We start from the raw sequence: 18,305 nt of genomic DNA on the forward strand, positions 1-18,305 counted from the left end.
ATCATCCCTTTAATTTAATCGGACTAATGCATGCATTAAGTGAATTGAGAAAAGGACATCATAACACAACTAAGAAATTTAAGGTGGCAAAAACGGTAATATATATATATATATATATATATATATATATATATATATATATATATATATATATATATATATATATATATAGAGAGAGAGAGAGAGAGAGAGAGAGAGAGATGTTAAATCGATAACAGAAAAATGTTGAAAACGCAAGAACACTTTTGAACCAATCATTTTATAAAGGTAAATTAGTAATTTTGTACTTAAATTAAATTGTAACATACTAAAGTTATAAAAAAATTCCTAAAATCTTTCCATAATGATTGTAATTATCTAAAAAACATAAAAGATTTTTTTATTCTTATTAGTGGAATATAAATATGATTTTTATAATTTTTTTTTCTCTCAAAATAACAAAAATAAAGTTTAATGTTTTTTATCACTTGGTTTAGACAATTCTATTCATAAATAAATAAATCACAATATTGTTTTGAAGTTTAATTGAATTTGTTTTTAACTATATTTTTAGATGAAAAACCCAATTATATTTGTTATCATATATGAATCTATACTACCTAATAAATAAAAATGACTTTGTATCAAATTACATCTTTCTAGCGTATTAAGCTATCCAATGATGTCACGTGGCTATGTTAAAATTCATTCATGCTTAGATTATTTTTTTAAACAAAATTAGTTAATATAATTTATATTCTCCTAATTTTACTCCCATATTTATAGCTTTTGACTTTAAAATTAATTTCTGTTTAGCTTTTAAAAAAAAATCAGTAAATATAATTAATATTATTATTAATTTTACTCCATTATTTATAGCGTTTGACTTTAAAATTCATTTATGCTTAACTTTTTTTTTTAAATCATTAAATATAATTAATATTATTCCTAATATTACTCCCTTATTTATAGCTTTTGACTTTAAAATATATGATAACTAAATTATGTTATTAACATTTAAAAGTATATCCCATGTAAATTAGCAAATATTATTCTATTTAAATTTTGAATTTTGAAAACCGGATTTTTTTGTTAAATTCCACAATTGAAATCTATACTACCTAATAAATAAAAATGATTTTGTGGCAAATGTCACCTTTCTAAAGTATTAAGCTATCTAATAATGCCTCTTGCAAATATAAATTCATTCCTGCTTAGTTTTTTTTTAAAAACAAAATCAATTAATATTATTTCTAACTTTACTCTTTTATTTATAGCTTTTAACTTTAAAATTCGTTCTTGTTTAGCTTTAAAAAAATCAATAAATATAATTAATATTATCCTAATTTTACTCCATTATTAATAGCTTTTGAGTTTAAAATTCATTTATGCTTAACTTTTTTTAAAAACGAAATCATTACATATAATAATTAATATTATTCCTAATTTTATTCCCTTATTTATAGTTTTTTACTTTAAAATATATGGTAACTAAGTTACGTTATTAACATTTAAGAGTATATCCCTGTAAATTAGAAAAATATTTTTCTATTTGAATTTTGAATTTTGAAAACTGAGTTTTTTTTGTTAAATTTCATAATTAAAATTTATACTACATAATAAACAAATGGCTTTTTGTCAAATGGAACTTTTCTAGAATATTAAGTTATTTAATGATGTCATGTGGAAATACTTAAATTATTTTCGTTTAGATTTTTTAAAAAACGAAATCAATTAATATAATAAATGTTATTCCTAATTTTGCTTCTTACTTATAGCTTTTGACTTTAAAATTCATTTGGGTTTAGCTTTTTTTTTTTTTAAATAATCATTAAATATAATTAATATTCTTCTAAATTGTACTCCATTATTTATAGCTTTTTGACTTTAAAATTCATCTATGTTTAACTTTTTTTTAAAAGGAAATCATTATATATAATTAATATTATTCTTAATTTTAATCCCTTATTTATAGCCTTTGACTTTTAAATATATGGTAAATAAATAATGTTATTAACATTTAAGAATATATCCCCTCTAATTAGCAAATTATTTTTCTATATGAATTTTGATTTTGAAAACCAAGTTTTTTGGTTAAATTTCGTAATTGAAATTTATATTGCCTAATAAATAAAAATGATTTTGTGTCAAATGGTATTTTTATAGAGTATTAAGTTATCTAATGATGTCATGTGTCAATGCAAAAAATATTTCCGCTTAGATTTTTTAAAAAACAAAATCGATTAATATAATTAAAATTATTCTAATTTTATTTCTTACTTATAGTTTTTGACTTAAAAATTCATTCTCGTTTAGCTTTTTCTTTTTTTTAAAAATCAGTAAATAAAATTAATATAATTCCTAATTTTACTCCATTATTTATAGCTTTGGACTTTAAAATTCATTTATGCTTAGTTTTTTTTACAAACAAAATCATTAAATATAATTAATATTATTCCTAAATTTACTCCATTAATTATAACTTTTGATTTTAAAATATATGGTAACTAAATTATGTTATTAACATTTAAGAGTATTGATGGGATATGGTCCACTGGCGTGGCCTAGACTGCTCTAGCGCGCCAGCTTGGCCTGGCGCGCTCCTGCCAGCCCTGTCTGGCGTTCCCTTGCCAGCCCCTGCTGGGAACTCCCTTGCCAGCCCTTGCTGAGGACTCCCTTGCTAGCCCTGTTGGGGACTTTCTTGCCGGCTTGGCCAGGCGCTCCCTCGCCTGGCACTCCCTTGTCATCCTCTCCTGGTGCGCACCCGCTAGCCCTGCCTGGGGCGCGCCCGCCAGCCCCGCCCGACGCGTCCGCACGGCCTTGCCCAACTCCTTGCTAGTTGGGCCTGAATTGGGCTGGCCTAAGGCCAGACCTAATTGTCCCCAATATAATGAATAGTACCTCCTCCATGGAGAGCGACCTTCCCCTAGACTCTCCCCTAAGTGGTCCAACCACCACCAGACTCCCCCATGGCTCAACCGCCACCCGCCGCCGCCATACACCACCACTAGCACCAAGATGGTTCTCTCCAGCTATGGAGGACCATCTCAGATCTTCTAGCTTATCTAACTTGACTGTCGGAGCCCGTTCCCGGGGCACAGTCCCTGGGACGGCTCTAACGCGTCTCTCTGATGGTAACTTGCAGATCTCCGCCGCAGTAGAAGACCGGAAGACTCGCCGGAGGTCCATGTTCCATCATTTGGCGCCATCCCGGACCCGAGCAAGTAGCAAAAGCCTCAGTTGCTTTCAAGCTCGTTTTCCCTCAAATCTGATGTGTTTCCGTCTCAGGTTTCCTCAGATCTGTTAATTTCTAGTATCACTTTGTGACATCCCCAAAATCTCGGCCAGAAAACACCGATTTTCATTTATGTTTTTAAATAATTTCAGAGTAAATCCTTTTGATTAGAAAGAGTTGCGGAATTTGTTCCCAAAACAAAACATGATAAAATAATATTTATCAAAGCATTTCATCATATAATCAAAACTCGGGATGTCATGCGATAGCTAACAGGTACAAACTTGCCACTAGCAACTTCGACTAATAAGGCATTATCTAGTCTAACAACAGGCAAAGCTAGCTTTCTACCAAATTCATGCGATATAAAGGAGTAGTTGGCTCCAAAATCAAATAAAATTTGGGCAGGCAATTCGTTAACGAGAAAGGTACCTGAAGCGACATCAGCTTCATCTTTAGCAGCTTCCAGTGTCATCTGGAATGCTCTCGCCTTTGGCTTTGGCGGAATGTTGGGTCTAGCTGCCTCTTTCTTCTTCGGGCAGTCTCTCGACATATGACCCTCCTCACCACAACCATAGCAAACTTTCTTTGAGAGGGTACACTCATTGGCATAGTGCCCTGGCTTTCCACACTTGTAGCATGTGTTCGCCACCTCACATCTTCCATGATGCTTCTTCTTACATTTGTCGCACCATTTCGCTTCACCTCCACCTCCCCTCGAACCAGACTTCGAGAACTTGTTTTTCTTGTTGGACCCTGAAGTTCCATCGAACTTCCTCCTTTCACCAACATCTATTCTTTCCAGACCCTTTTCCTTCTGCTGGGCCTCCACATTCTTAGCTGCACGAACAGCCGTTTTCAGAGTGGTTGCCATTTTGACTGTCGGACCAAAGTCGGCAGGCAGTCCATTAGCAAACCTCTCAATCTTGGAGAGTTCCGTTGGCACTAGGTACGGAAACAACTTCATCTTCTCAGTAAATGCAGTAGCATAGTCATCTATGCTCATCTTCCTCTTCTTCAAGTTTTGGAACTCATTGTTTAGATCAATCAGATCTATCTCTGAACAATACTGCACCCTTAGTTGTTCCAAGAACTCCTCCCATGACATTTTCAAGGGTTCTCCTCGTGGCATAGTATCTGCCAACAACTTCCACCAACTCAAGACTCCAGTCTTCAGTTGTCTAACTGCAAAGACGGTCTTCTGCTTGTTGCTACAGTCGCAACTTTCAAATACCATCTCCATTTCGGAGATCCAATCCATTATCTCAACAGGCTTTGGGCTCCCAGAAAGACTTGGCGGCTTGGCGCCCAAGAAGTTCTTGTACATTCGCCCATCCTTGTTGTTTCTCCTTTCCGGATCGTTCCTTCGTTCCCCTTGAGTCCCAACTTGACTCATCATGCGACTATTGTTCCCTTCCTCCGATTGCTCGGGAATTAATTCGGGTTCCTCAATAGGTATGATAGGTTCATCCCTATTATTATGCAACATTTGTCGCATCTCCTCCCTTTGTTCGGCTAGCATAGCCCGAATCATGGCTTGCACCGCAGCCATTGTTATTGGTTCTGGTGCTGCTGCTACAACAAGTATCTGCTCAATCACTGGCGGTTGATTCCTGTTTTCATCCGCGTTTCCAACGCCACTCCTTGTTCTCACCATTTTGATCTACACACCGAATAAGGTGAAATTAGATCCTTATTCACGATAGGTATTCAAATCATCCTTATCACTCTGAAACATTTACATGCTAGTTCTAATAACGTAGGCATACGCTTAGAATCCTACACACATAAGGTTTCCAGATCCGGTCGGCAACAGACCGTAGATCCTAACAATTAATATCATATATGGCAACATATAACATTTAGCACATAAAAGCATTTTAGGCAACTTTCCTAAAATAAACTAGTGCTCGTGTCTAAAATCCAACAGACACACATCTCAACATTCCACTTAGCATTCTAAGTTTAAGTCTAGAAATTCTACAAATTCCTAGTTCGCTTAAACTAATGCTCTAATACCAACTGTGACATCCCCAAAATCTCGGCCAGAAAAGACCGATTTTTCATTTATGCTTTTAAATAATTTCAGAGTAAATCCTTTTGATTAGAAAGAGTTGCCGAATTTGTTCCCAAAACAAAACATGATAAAATAATATTTATCAAAGCATTTCATCAAGAGATGCATTTCATTATATAATCAAAACTCGGGATGTCATGTTCCGATACAGACCATAAAACATAAACGATAAACATTACAAGTCATTCAACAAATATATACATATACAGACTTGTAAACAAAACAACAAGATGATCCATCCATCTTACGCCCTTGTGCCACTTCCTGTAATACAAATAAAACTGAGTGGGTCAGGCTTGGGAGCCTGGTGAGCATATAGGGTTTTCAACCCACAATAAATAAGTTATATTTAATTTCACCAACCAATCACTATCCCGATTACCCATTCCCGTTATCCTCACTTTACGTCCCTAAAACAACAACTATCTCAAGGGACCTAATCTAGGATTTTCATCGAGACGGACATCACTGCTAAGGGGTTTCCTCAACAATAGATATCCTAAAGGCAACCATGAGGGGGATAGAGTACACCGGTGAACACATCGTTCACAACACCTACAGGTTATGAACCTGCTAGCGTTCCACTGGACTGTCTAGAAAGAGTCTGTGGTCGTTATCCATACTCCGCTGAATAACTAGATCAACAACAACAACAACATCGAGGCCTCTCATCTGTTTATTACACACCAACTATCTACCCATGTTCTACCCAACATATTAGTAGATAAGAATATATTTTCATACATAGTTTAAAACCTATATATCATTTTCATTCAATATATATATATTCTATATAACAGATGAGGCATACCACATAACACGTATTTCATAGAAAGCAATTCAGATCTATGAGATGGAATAAAGTGAATATCCATTCACGCATACAATCACAAAATATACACATAGCAAGTATATCGCATAAAATACTTCATAGTTACTTGTTAGAAGAAAGTAACTGCACCCACACACATATAAACCACAATTTACTTAATACACTCAAACCGCACTTGTATTATTATCGTGTTTATGAAAGGTAGTATACACTCACTTGATCAGAAGATGATCGGACAGCACTACGACTTGCAGAAGTAGTAATCCTCAGCAGATCTGGAAGATCTCTACAAAAATCGAATTTCTCGCGGGCAGAGCTTCGACTCGGGAACCGCACTTCTCGGGATCTTCGGGATCTCGGGACTTGCTTTGGGTCTCGGGGATATTACCGGGGCTTCGGGGTACTTCTGGCACGTAAAACGATGTAAAATGGGAGAGAGAAGAGAGAAAATAGCAACCATAAACGGCTGGCCCTTCAAATCTATTTATAAGGCAAATTTGGCCCTTGCCACGTCGTGGCAACCTTGTTCCACGTCGTGGGCTTGGTCGTCACTGCATGCGTCATCCCAAGTTGCATCTGGGGGCCTTCCGAAGGTGACAGGACACTTGCCACGTCGTGGCATCTGATAGTTTTGGGGTTTCGCGCCCCGAACTTCAGAAATTCATAACTTTCGCATAGGAACTCCGTTTTCGACGTTCTTTATATCGCCGCGAAGGTGAGATTATGATCTACAACTCTCGTTTAGACTCCATAGGCTAATTGTGACTTTATTTTTAATATATTATAAGTATATTACTTATATATTATCTTTAGTAGGCCGGGACAGGAAAACTCCGTTCGAAATTCATAACTCCTTCATCTGAACTCCGATTCCGTCCGTCTTTCCGTCGTTGCACTACTATCGATGAGATCTTCAATTCTCATTTAGATCACTAAGGATAGTTATCTATCTACCTTAAATTCACTATTTACGTCGCGCTGGGTCGTGCCGGTTCTGTCGCGAAACTTCGACAGATCATAACTTCTTCGTTATAACTCGGATTTCGGCATTCCTTATATCTCCGGAATCCTTGTTTCGACCACTACAACATTATGTAAAGATATCGGACTTATCTCATACTTTACTTTTGACGCTTATTTTTATTCTTAATTAATCAAACCACATAATTAAGCAATTAGGCACAAAACATATAATATTCAAATAATATATTTCTATTATTTCAAAACGGGTTACAAAAGTTAACCTAGACTATTACATTGCTAAAAACGGCAAGCTCGGAAACACAGGCGTTACACATTTGTTCAGATCTGTTTATTTTTGCCAAGATCTGTTCAAATTTGCTTCACCATCTTTTAGAACTGTAGATCCATCACGTTTTTTATTGCAAATCTATGGATCTATATGCTTTCCTTCACTCAAAAACTCCCCAAGTTTGCAAAAATCTTCTTAGAATCGTTTTTTTGGTTCATATTATGGGGGTTTCTTGAGAAGGAAGAAGAGAAAAGAAAATTTTATGAGTTATTCGTTCAGATCCATTGATCTGCTTAGTTTTTCGTTCAGATCTCAAGATCTGATGAGTTTCCATCTAAGGTTTGATCAGATCTGTTCATTTCTACACTCCTTAGTTCAGATCCGTTTGGATCTTGGCGAAGACCTATCCAGATCTGGTTAGCTATGTTTCAGATTTTTTGATCTGATGCACTTTTTGTTCAAGATCTGTAGATGTACTTCATTTCTAGCTCAGATCTTTAGATCTGAACATTTTTTGTTCACTTAATCACCTCTCAAGTTTAGAAATACCAGCTCAAACCCGTTTTATTTAAATTTTCGGGGATAAAGGAGGTTTTTATAAGCTTTCTTCCATTTTTGTTCATATTTGGTGTTTTATGGATGCAACTTGAGAGTTGAAGAATTTTGTGGTAAATAGTTACTTTATTTCAGTTTATTTTATAAAAGAAACCACCTCCCGTTTATGATTTCTTTGCAAGACTTCTTGGGTGTTGTTTACTTAGTGTTTTCTTCAAAAGCTTAGAGAAAGAAAAAGAGAAATTTTCAGATCTGTGCTTTGTTCATGTTTTGATGTCTTGTTGAACAAGCTGAAGAGAAAAGAAAATTTTTCAGAAGAAAACCTCATAAAATTCCGTTTTTTTTATATCTTGAGGTTTCTTAGCAAGTTTGAGAAGAAAAGAAAATTTTGTTACTGATTTGGTTTTGTTTCTTTAGAAGTTTAAAAAAAAAAAAGGAAGAAGAAAGAAGTTTGTATGGGTCTTTACACCATCTCAGTTCATACCTTCTCAGAAAATCTCATTTAATTTATGATTTTCTATGTACAAGTTTGCTCAAATTGTTTAGAAGCTTGAAAAGAAAGTCAGTTTTTACCTTCTCAAGTTATCAGAAAAACGATTTTGCATTTGAGTATTTTCCATATACATTTTGCAAAGGAATTTTTCAGATTTGTTTTTGTTGTAATGGTTTTGTCCGATTTTAAGAAGAAAACAATTTTTTTATAAGTTTTCTACACATCTTTAGCCTATATTACAAGTAAATTGTTTTTACCTCGAGATTTTCTATCTATATCTTCCATCCTTGAAACAGTTGTGTGTAAAAAAAAAAGAAAACAAAAAAAAGAGAGGGAGATGTAAGTGGACTTATAGTTCACAAAAGAAAAAAGAAGTTTTATATACCCTTAAAATATATCTTATTACCCTCATCTCAAACTTACACTTATATTACCAACTCAAACTTACCGTTAAAGGTTATTGCTTAAAATACAAGCAAATAATAAAAAAATGATACAAAGTCCAAGTTATATTGGTTCTACACATCGAACAAACAACAATATAAAATGAAGAAGGATACACTTCACGTCATAAAGCTACAACAATAGAATTGCAAAAAAAAAAAAAAAGGTGTTTCGTTGTGTCACTTCTCAACCGACAAAAAAGAAAAAAAAAAGAGGTAAAGGTGTCAGTGCACCAGACAACAAGACAAATGACATAACTATCAACAAAAATCAAAAGAAAAACCGGGCTCCACTTTGCTTTCTCTTTCCAATGTAGTTCGCTTCCCGATGAATCACCAGCGACAACAACCGGAGCGTTGCGATCACCAAGGCTGCTGTCCATCGCCACCATCATCACAACTGTACAAACTCTAGATTCGACAACCTCCCACCCGCTGATACTCTGCAGCTGTGCGGCTAGGGCTCAAACTACAATCACCTATGGGATCATTGGACTAGCGAAGAGGCATCAGCAAAACCTTCACCAGTCGCTGCTAATCGCTCCTCCAACACTCACCCGACACAGGCAACTGAAACCAAGGGTGTGTTTGTATTGGCTTTTAAACTGACTTTTGACTTTATTTTTTAAAAAAAGTCCAAAAAGATGTTTAGGTAAAATGAAAATGACTTTTTAATCAACTTTTGCTATAGTGTAAATTCCAGCTTTTTGAAAAGTCACGAAATCGTGACTTTTCACCAGCTAAAACATTAAATTACATTTATAACCCCATCTAAAAGTTAAACCATGTCATTTTTAGTCCTTTTTAGTCATTTTACATGTAAAAGTTAAACCAAACATTTTAATTTTTGATTTTTTTCCTTCAAAACTAATACAAACACATTTTAAAAAACAACTTTTATTTTGCCCCCACAAAAGCTAAAGGCTAAAGCTAAGCCAAACACCCTCCAAATCCAAATCGCCACCAGCATCGATCGCCAACTATGATTAATCGCTGCCTGCAGCCAAACTAGCCCCAACAACCTCCAACCGATGCTATAGCATCTCTAGTCCATTATCTCCTTCAACGAGTAACGCAATTGATCGCCACCACTTCCAACCTCACGGATCGCCTGCTGCTTCCGATCTGACTCCCCCGCGTCACCATCCAATTACATCTGCCATCTCTCCACAGTCGCCATCACCAGTCAATTTCAGAACCATGAATAGTCATCATCATCAGGGGGAGAAGGGTCATCGATACCATCTCCAATTGTTAACAATCCGTCTCCTGCTTCCTCGATTCGCTATCGTTGCATATCTTCTAGTCATCGGCCGACTCCATCGAGCAACACAACTGACCAGTGCTACCAGCGATTGGTATCGCTGCCCTGACTATCGTACATGCCACCGACCGCTTTCAATACCGACGACCTAACAGGGTGGCGTCGCTGCAGCAATGCCCCGATAAATTCTAGTCGGCGTTTGCTCTTCCTGGGCGTTTTTAGTAAGGAATGGTGAAGACGGAGGTCGGCTGGAATCCTTCTATCCCCAAAACGCAACAAATGAGCAAACCACAATGGGCCCAAAGCTGGCCGGCCCATATGCGCAGTCATTTAAAAAAAAAAAAAAGTTGGGCTAATTATCGTTACATGAATGGACTGTGGCGATGCAGGCTCCCTCCGATTCACAAATGGGCTCATAACTTGAACTCATATTTATTTTGGGTAACTTTCAGGTTTATTCCTTCACAATTTTGGGCAGCTCCAACAAAACAAAGATGATTTTAGGGCGTAACAAAGTTGGGCTTCTCCTACGGCATAGGGACCTTGATACTCTAGATGGGCCCTTTCCAATTTGTTGGGCCACATCGACAAAGCATGGGACAATTTTACAAGAGAAGAATTAGCAATTTAATACCCGTGCGCCACAAGCACCACTTTGGGATAAGCATTGCGATCCGGACCACTCATCATTTTCAAAAAAAAAAAAAAAGAGAGAGACTGGACTCACTATTTTTAGTTGGACTCTACAATCTTAGCTTGGGTTCACCAAATGAATTTTCGACCTCTCCTAAAAGTTAGTTTCTTCATATTATATGACTGACACCTGCAAATAAAATGGGCGTCTTCAATAATGGGCTACACCAACAATTATAAAATATAGCCTACGATTAAAAGACAAAAATTACCCATTTAACGAAGGCGTGTCACACACACCACTCCACAGAATACGCTTTCAGAATATGCGTTGCGGCCCGGATCACTTGACATTTCCTAATAAAAAAAAAGGGGGGGAGGGAGAAGAGTAGTATGATACTACTACTCGGGAAGCATTTCAAAATAACCCTCAGCAACTACGCTGCCCGACTATTAGAAGCAGCGTTGCTCAATTCTATTCAGTCTTGCTAATCCGCTCTCACCATTCATGTTAACCGGCCCCCGCTAGCTCTCACCATCAGCAGCTACTTTGTCTGACTCCCAGCAGTCGCGCTGCTTAGCTCTCGCCAACCGTGCTACCCAGCTTTGTTAGTACTTGGGTTGCCTAGCTCTTTCCAACAGCTATGCATCTCGCCTTTCAGCGGCTATACATCCGTCTTCGCCTCCTCTAAAAAAACAAAAAAAAGGGGGGGGGGGGGGGGGGGGGAGAGTAGGTACGACACTATGTAGAAGTGATTTCTATTCAAAAGGGGCAGATTTAAAATACACGAAGAGCTGATGTATGAATAATAGTGCACTCCCGAGGTGACATTAATATTCTGGGTCGAAAGATCGGCCTCGTGGTTCAACCCTCGGTAGTCTCGCTGCCCAGCTCTCAAATGTCACGTTGCCCACCTATCACTAGCAGCTCGCTCCCTGAGCCTCAGCGGCCTTGCTGACCAGTTCTTGACGGCGGTCTCGCTACGTACCACTTGACGGTAGCCACACTATCAAGCTCTAAGTAGCACCGCCACATAGCTCTCCGCAAACAGCCAAGACAGCGAGGCATCATTTATTAGTACGACTAGCGAGGCAGCAAAGCATCAGGTACCATTCCACATTAACTCAGACTGGTCAGACGAGCTAGACACATAGATTGTAGGGTGCTATGCCCAATCAAGCGAGTCGCCTGGCTTCTCAACCCGACTTCATTATAGCGGCACGCTTCGCATGCAAGGTTCAGTACACTCGCCTCGAGTCGTTTGGCTTCTCAGCCCGACTCCATTATATTGGCACGCTCCGCATGCGAGTTTCAGTACCCTCGCCTCGAGTCGCTTGGCTTCTCAGCCCGACTCCATTATAGCGGTACGCTCCGCATGCGAGTTTCAGTACCCTCGCCTCGATTCGCCTGACTTCTCAGCCCGACTCCATTATAGCGGCACGCTCCGCATGCGAGTTTCAATACCCTCGCCTCGAGTCGCCTGACTTCTCAACCCAACTCCATTATAGCGGCACGCTCTACATGCGAGTTTCAGTACCCTCGCCTCGAGTCGCCTGGCTTCTCAGCCCGACTCCATTATAGCGGCACGCTCCGCATGCGAGTTTCAGTACCCTCGCCTCAAGTCGCCTGGCTTCTCAGCCCGACTCCATTATAGCGGCACACTCCGCATGCGAGTTTCAGTACCCTCGCCTCGAGTCGCTTAGCTTCTCAGCCCAACTCCATTATAGCGGCACGCTCCGCATACGAGGTTCAATACCTTGGCCTCGAGTCGCCTGGCTTCTCAGCCCAACTGTAACACCCAGGATTTTGAAAGCCAAGAAAGTAAAGGAACCCTAAATTTAAGAGGGACTCGACGAGTCCAAGGAAGGTCTCGGCGAGTCGGAGCGGGATCCGGGTCGATAAGAAAGTGACCAACTCGACGAGTCGGCCAAGTGGACTCGGCGAGTCTGGTCTGTGCGAGGAAAATCCTAAATCCGGGGCTTGGAGCCTATTTAAGCATCTCAATCTTCTTCCTAGGGCTCCTTTACAGCCTCTCACACCCAGAACGCCGCACCTTAAGCCCCCATTGTGTTCATTCAAGCTTTTAGCCATTTTTGAGTGGTTTTAAGGAAGAAGAAGGAGTGGGAATCTTTGAAGCATCAAGGAGTGGTCTTGGATCCGAAGTTTGGGGAGCATTTCAGAGCATTGGAAGGTATTAAGTCGTTTCTCTCCTCCAGATTTTCCTTGGTTATGAGTTTTGGGGCTTTTAAGCCATGTTTAAGACCAATCTTGAGCTTGAGGTCCAGATCTGAGGTTGCTACCTCAGATCCATGCTTGTTTTGGTATGGAATCCCATAAAGTATCAGCCATTGGGTGGAAATTGGAGTCTCTTGGTCCTAAACCCTAGCTATGGGTGTATTTTGCCTAGATCTCCCTCTCTACACGTAAAGTTTGCAACTTTACGTGGGAAATAGGCTTGGGGAGGGTAGATCTACAGTTTGGAGCTCATGCATGACTCGGAAGTCCTCTGCATGTAAGTGGATCTTAGTGGACTCGACGAGTCCTTCGAGTGGACTCGGCGAGTAGCTTGAAGATGAGGAGGAACTCGACGAGTGGGATGAGCAGCTCATCGAGTCGGATGAAGATAGGCATGAACTCGGCGAGTTGGATGAACAACTCGGCGAGTTGGATGAAGATTGCCGTGTGCTCGGCGAGTCTGTTCTTAGACTCGGCGAGTCAGGTCGAGTGGTCCCAAACCCTTCGAGTTAAGACTCGAGTCAGCGAGTCGAGCCAGGACTCAGTGAGTTGGACAGGATAGGAATCGGGAATCAGTAAACTCGGCGAGTCAGGGGCTGACTCGGCGAGTAGAGTCGCGAGTGGAAGGACTCTGGACTTATGAACTCGGCGAGTCAGTAGGGTGACTCGGCGAGTAGGGTTGACCTGGAAGGTTGACTTTGACCAGGACATTGAATTTGACCAGAGTTGACTTGGTTGACCTTTGGAGGTCAGTTAGACTAAGTGTGAGGTTGTTATTGGTAGCTCGGGGAGCTAGCGGAGCAGCAGTTCGGAGTTAGCGGTCAGGTAGCGGTCAAAGGGGTTAGCAGCAGCAGTTCAGCAGTATCAGGTGAGTTTCCCTTTGTATGAATGGGTCTACGACCATAATGTCGGCCCATGTAGTTATGAGTAGAAGACCCGGGGGTTAGCCCTAGGCACAGTATGCTAGTATGATATTTGGACGAGGTCCAATGACAGAGGGTGGGTGCCCAAGGAGCGGTTTATGTGATAGTTTATACTTGTTGTCTGTGTGATACTTGTATGTGCCTGGTAGGGGGTGAGTGAGGGCGAGGTCCCGTATCTCACCAATAGCAGAGTGTGGACGGTGTTCCACATCTCAGTAGCAGCAGAGCAGGGGCGAGGCCCAAGTTAGGAAAGGAGTGAGGGTGGGCTGGGCTCGTACCTCACTATCAGCAGGAGTATGGACGAGGTTCCATGACTCATCAGTAGCATGACTCGGGCGGGGCCCAGAGATAGGCGAGGCCTTAGAACAAGAGTTGTTAGTATACGTTTAGCTTATGTAATGTATTATGATATGTTTATGTGCTATTATATGTTAGTGGGCGAGGCCCTGTGACAGGCGAGGCCTAAGTGAAACAGATCTGTATCCGAGCGGGGCTCGAAGCCAGGCGGGGCCTGGAGCGGCGGGGCCGTTATAGCGGGCGAGGCCCGAAGTAGAGGGCGAGGCCCAGGATAGCGGGCGTGGCCCAGTATGTGCAGTATGTGATTTTGCATGGTATGTGGTAAGGTGGGGAACTCACTAAGCTTTGTGCTTACGGTTTTCAGTTTTGCTTTCAGGTACTTTCGGTAGCGGAGGGAGGAGCTAGGGGTGATCGCATGGCACACACCATAGAGTAGTCAGCCTGGGAATGTTTACTCTGATAATAAACATGTGTTTTGAAAACTTATACTCAGATTATGTTTTGGAATGATGTTTTGTTTAAAGTAATGTTTTATTAAAAAGAAATTTTTGGTCTTAAATTTTGGGATGTTTCAAGTTGGTATCAGAGCCTTGGTTTGAGGGATTCGGGCATACTCTCGGGTGTGCCTGAACTCAAACTGAGGGGTCGGGTGAAAAGTTTTCAAAAAGTGAAAAGACAGTTTTGTAAAAAGAATTCTGAGAATGAAAAACAGTTTTAGAAAAGCAAAAAGAATTCAGAAAGAAAAGAACTTTGAAAAGAGAAAAGATGTGTGGTGCATGCAATCAACCGAGCTCAAGTAAGTACCCCAAAATACCCATACAAGTTTATGTTATGATTATCAGTTGGTAGAACAACATGCTAGAATAGGACTAAGGATCTAGGTATGATGCCTTATGTGCATGTTATTTGTGCTTTTGAGCTGCATGTTAGTGCTGATTAGACAGTAGTAGGATAGCATGTTTAGGTTATGCCTGAGTTTATGAGTTTGTGTTGCATGCTAGTTCAGGTTCTTGCTATGTGGATATGATTGCTTGAGTATGTTATGGTTAGATTTTCCCTTGACCGAATGTTGCTTGCTTTGTGCATTGTGGGATTCTGAGTGATGGGAGTTAGCCATTAGGTGGATACGACACGCCACATATGATCAGGGTTGAATAATCTCAGAGTGTTGGATTTGGTCCTATTGCGCAGCTCTTGTTTGAGTCCAACCGTTGTAGGAACGAGCCTTATACTTGAAGGATTATCTGAGCCTCGTCACATGTAATGGTATCCAGGTGGTGGCTAATTGGCATCGCGAGGAAGCCTTCAGCAGTTGAGGACTGGTTTGAGTAGTGTCAGAGGTTTCCCTAGGGTAAGCCTAGGATGAGATAGTGCTGGGAGCAGTATTAGTGGATGAGGGACCTGGTGGAGTCAAAGCAATTCCTGAGGAAAGTACGGATAGATGTGGAAGGTAGTATGGGCCCGTACTACTGAAAGCAGAGGATCCGTACTCAATTCGGGAAGGGCAGAGACAAGACCGGGAACCTGGTAGGGCATGTTTGGTCTCGTATCAGTGATGAGTATTCTGATAGTGGTTGTGGTATATTTTCAGCATGGTGACATTGCGAGAGAGACCAGCGGGCGGATCAGGCACCGGAGAGGGATCAGGCTCGGGTTCAGGGGCCGAGCAGCTCGAGGAGCGGATGAGAGAGTTGATATCGGCTGAGGTTACGCGCAATATTCTAGCTCAGACTCCTGTGATCTTTGGCACGGTCAAGGAGGGCATACTGGAGATCTTGGAGGAGAGGTTGGGAGCCTTCCGTACTGAGATGATGGCATTGATGGGAGCGCGTACCTTGACATTTCGAGAGTTCAGAGCCTGCGGGGCACCAGATTATCATGGGGCTAGGGACCCCATTGCTAGCAGCAGATGGTTGGCTGATGTTGCCAACGCTTTTCGTACGAGCAAGTGTCCCGAGGGGGACAAGGTTAGACTCGCCTCCTGTCTTCTGAAGGACAGAGCGAGGGATTGGTGGGAGGAGATTGGTCATGCTTTGGGGGATGATGCCGTGTTGGACGCGATGACTTGGAGCGATTTCTCGGCCAGGTTCAGGGCGGAGTTTTCGCCGATTATTGAGGTGCAGCAGCTGGCACGAGAGTTTCAGGATTTGACGCAGACTACTGAGACTGTGGCGGAGATCACCGCCAAGTTCAGGGAGAGGGCTCTTCTTGTACCGCAGTATGTAGCGGATGAGGAGATGAAGAAGGCTCGGTACCATGAGATGTTGAGGGACGACATCAGGGAGTTCGTGAGCAGGTCCAGCTGTAAGACGCTGGAAGATATGATTTCTCGGGCTAGGGAAAGGGAAATTGATTTGGAGCAGATCCGGAAGAGGAAGCCAGATGAGGTTCAGGTATCAGCGGGTTCGGGCAAAAGGCCCAAGGGATCGGATTCGAGATCGAGGGATCATCAGGACCGCAGTCGGTGCGGAAAGTGTGGCAGGGCGCACGGGAACGCGTGCAGGAGTGGTAGCAGTGGTGAGTCTGGCTGCTTCAAGTGCGGTCGGACTGGTCATTTTAGCAGGGATTGTACTGTTACCGCCGCGCAGGGATTTGACATGATATGTTTTCATTGTAACCAGCGGGGCCACAAGAAGGACCAGTGCCCCAGTTTGTCTTCAGCAGGACGGGTGATGGCACCCGCCCCTACAACTTTGAGGATCGCAGATGGCCGTCAGGGCCGGGTAGAGGCACCTGCAGCAGGGAACAGGGCTTTTCAGATGACGACCTTGGAGACGCGAGCATCGCCGGACGTTGCAGGTATGCAATTTCCATTCTCAGTTCTTTTACTTTGTGCATGATTTCATTGTTATGGTTCTGCATCATTATCGGTATGAGTATTTTATTTTGATTGGTTGATTGTGATCGAGTTATATGCCATCTGCATACCTTGGATATTTGTATGGTAGTTAGGGGGATGTGCTCTATTGAAGAAGGTTTCGAAGGATGCAGTAACTGTAGCATGCTTGGGAGGGATTTGGTACGTTTCGCTAGTTCAGAGTGGTGCAGTGATTGTGATGGATTGGCTAAATCCCTAGCTATGGCGGGCTTGAGTTCCTCAGTAGATGGGTTATGGAATGGTAGCAAAGATCGGAATCTCTTTGAGTATTGAGCAGCAAGGGGTAAGCAGGATCGAAGGTGGGGAGAATCCTCCGGGTGTGCCCAGAGAGGAGCACGCAGACCCAGAACGAGTACGTGACCTCCGAGAGGGAAGAGAAGTAGTTCAACATTTGATGGATTGAGGATTTCAGGGTTGGGAGTTTGAGAAACTCCATATCAGCTAGCGCGTATGATGGTATGGTTGGTTATGGTTGAGAATTCAGGTTGTGGATCGCCTGAAGGACTCGCGGGAGTCGGAATAAGGATCTTGAGAAGCCGATGGCACGTGGGTGCCTTCGTATTAGCAGTCCGTGGTAGGAAGTGTTGTAAGACTACGGGGCAGCCGTAGCATTCACTAGCAGTCAGCAATGGTTGGCGATGTAAGACTACGGGTAAGCCGTAGCATTCCTTAGTAGTTTCGTTAGCAGAGTCGGGGCAAGGCCCTTATCTCCTAGTGATCAGGTAGGGATCAGGAATGGGTAGTGGATGAGAGTAGTAAGGAGTTGCCTATATAGCTCTAGAGAGGTGAGACCTTGGGAGAGGCCGCTCCAGGATATAGTTGGGTGAGACCCGTGGGCGAGGCCCATATGAGATTGGCAGTGTAGATGAGACCTGGGAGCAGGGTTGCTCAGTAGTATGGTTGGGTGAGACCCGAGGGCGAGGCCCGTGAGTTTTAGCAGCGCAGGTGGGACCTGGTTGGGATCTTAGTGTCAAGTTAGGGGATCGGGGATCCCAGGTTTGTAGTGCCTGGATGGCAGGATTGATTGAGCAGTTATAGATGGTCGAGGTTTCTTTGGAAGTTGCTGAGAGTGACCAGGGATGGTGTTGGGACTAGCTACCGGTGGGAACCGGTAATCCTGTCATTGATAGGTTGGTAGGGACCAGGGCGGTCCCAGTTTATCAGGAAGTCAGTCGAGGAATAGCTGAATTGCCAGTCGGTGGCAGTGC

The sequence above is a fragment of the Lactuca sativa genome, chromosome 1 (genome assembly GCF_002870075.4).
Source record: "Lactuca sativa cultivar Salinas chromosome 1, Lsat_Salinas_v11, whole genome shotgun sequence".
NCBI classification, from domain to species: Eukaryota; Viridiplantae; Streptophyta; class Magnoliopsida; order Asterales; family Asteraceae; genus Lactuca; species Lactuca sativa.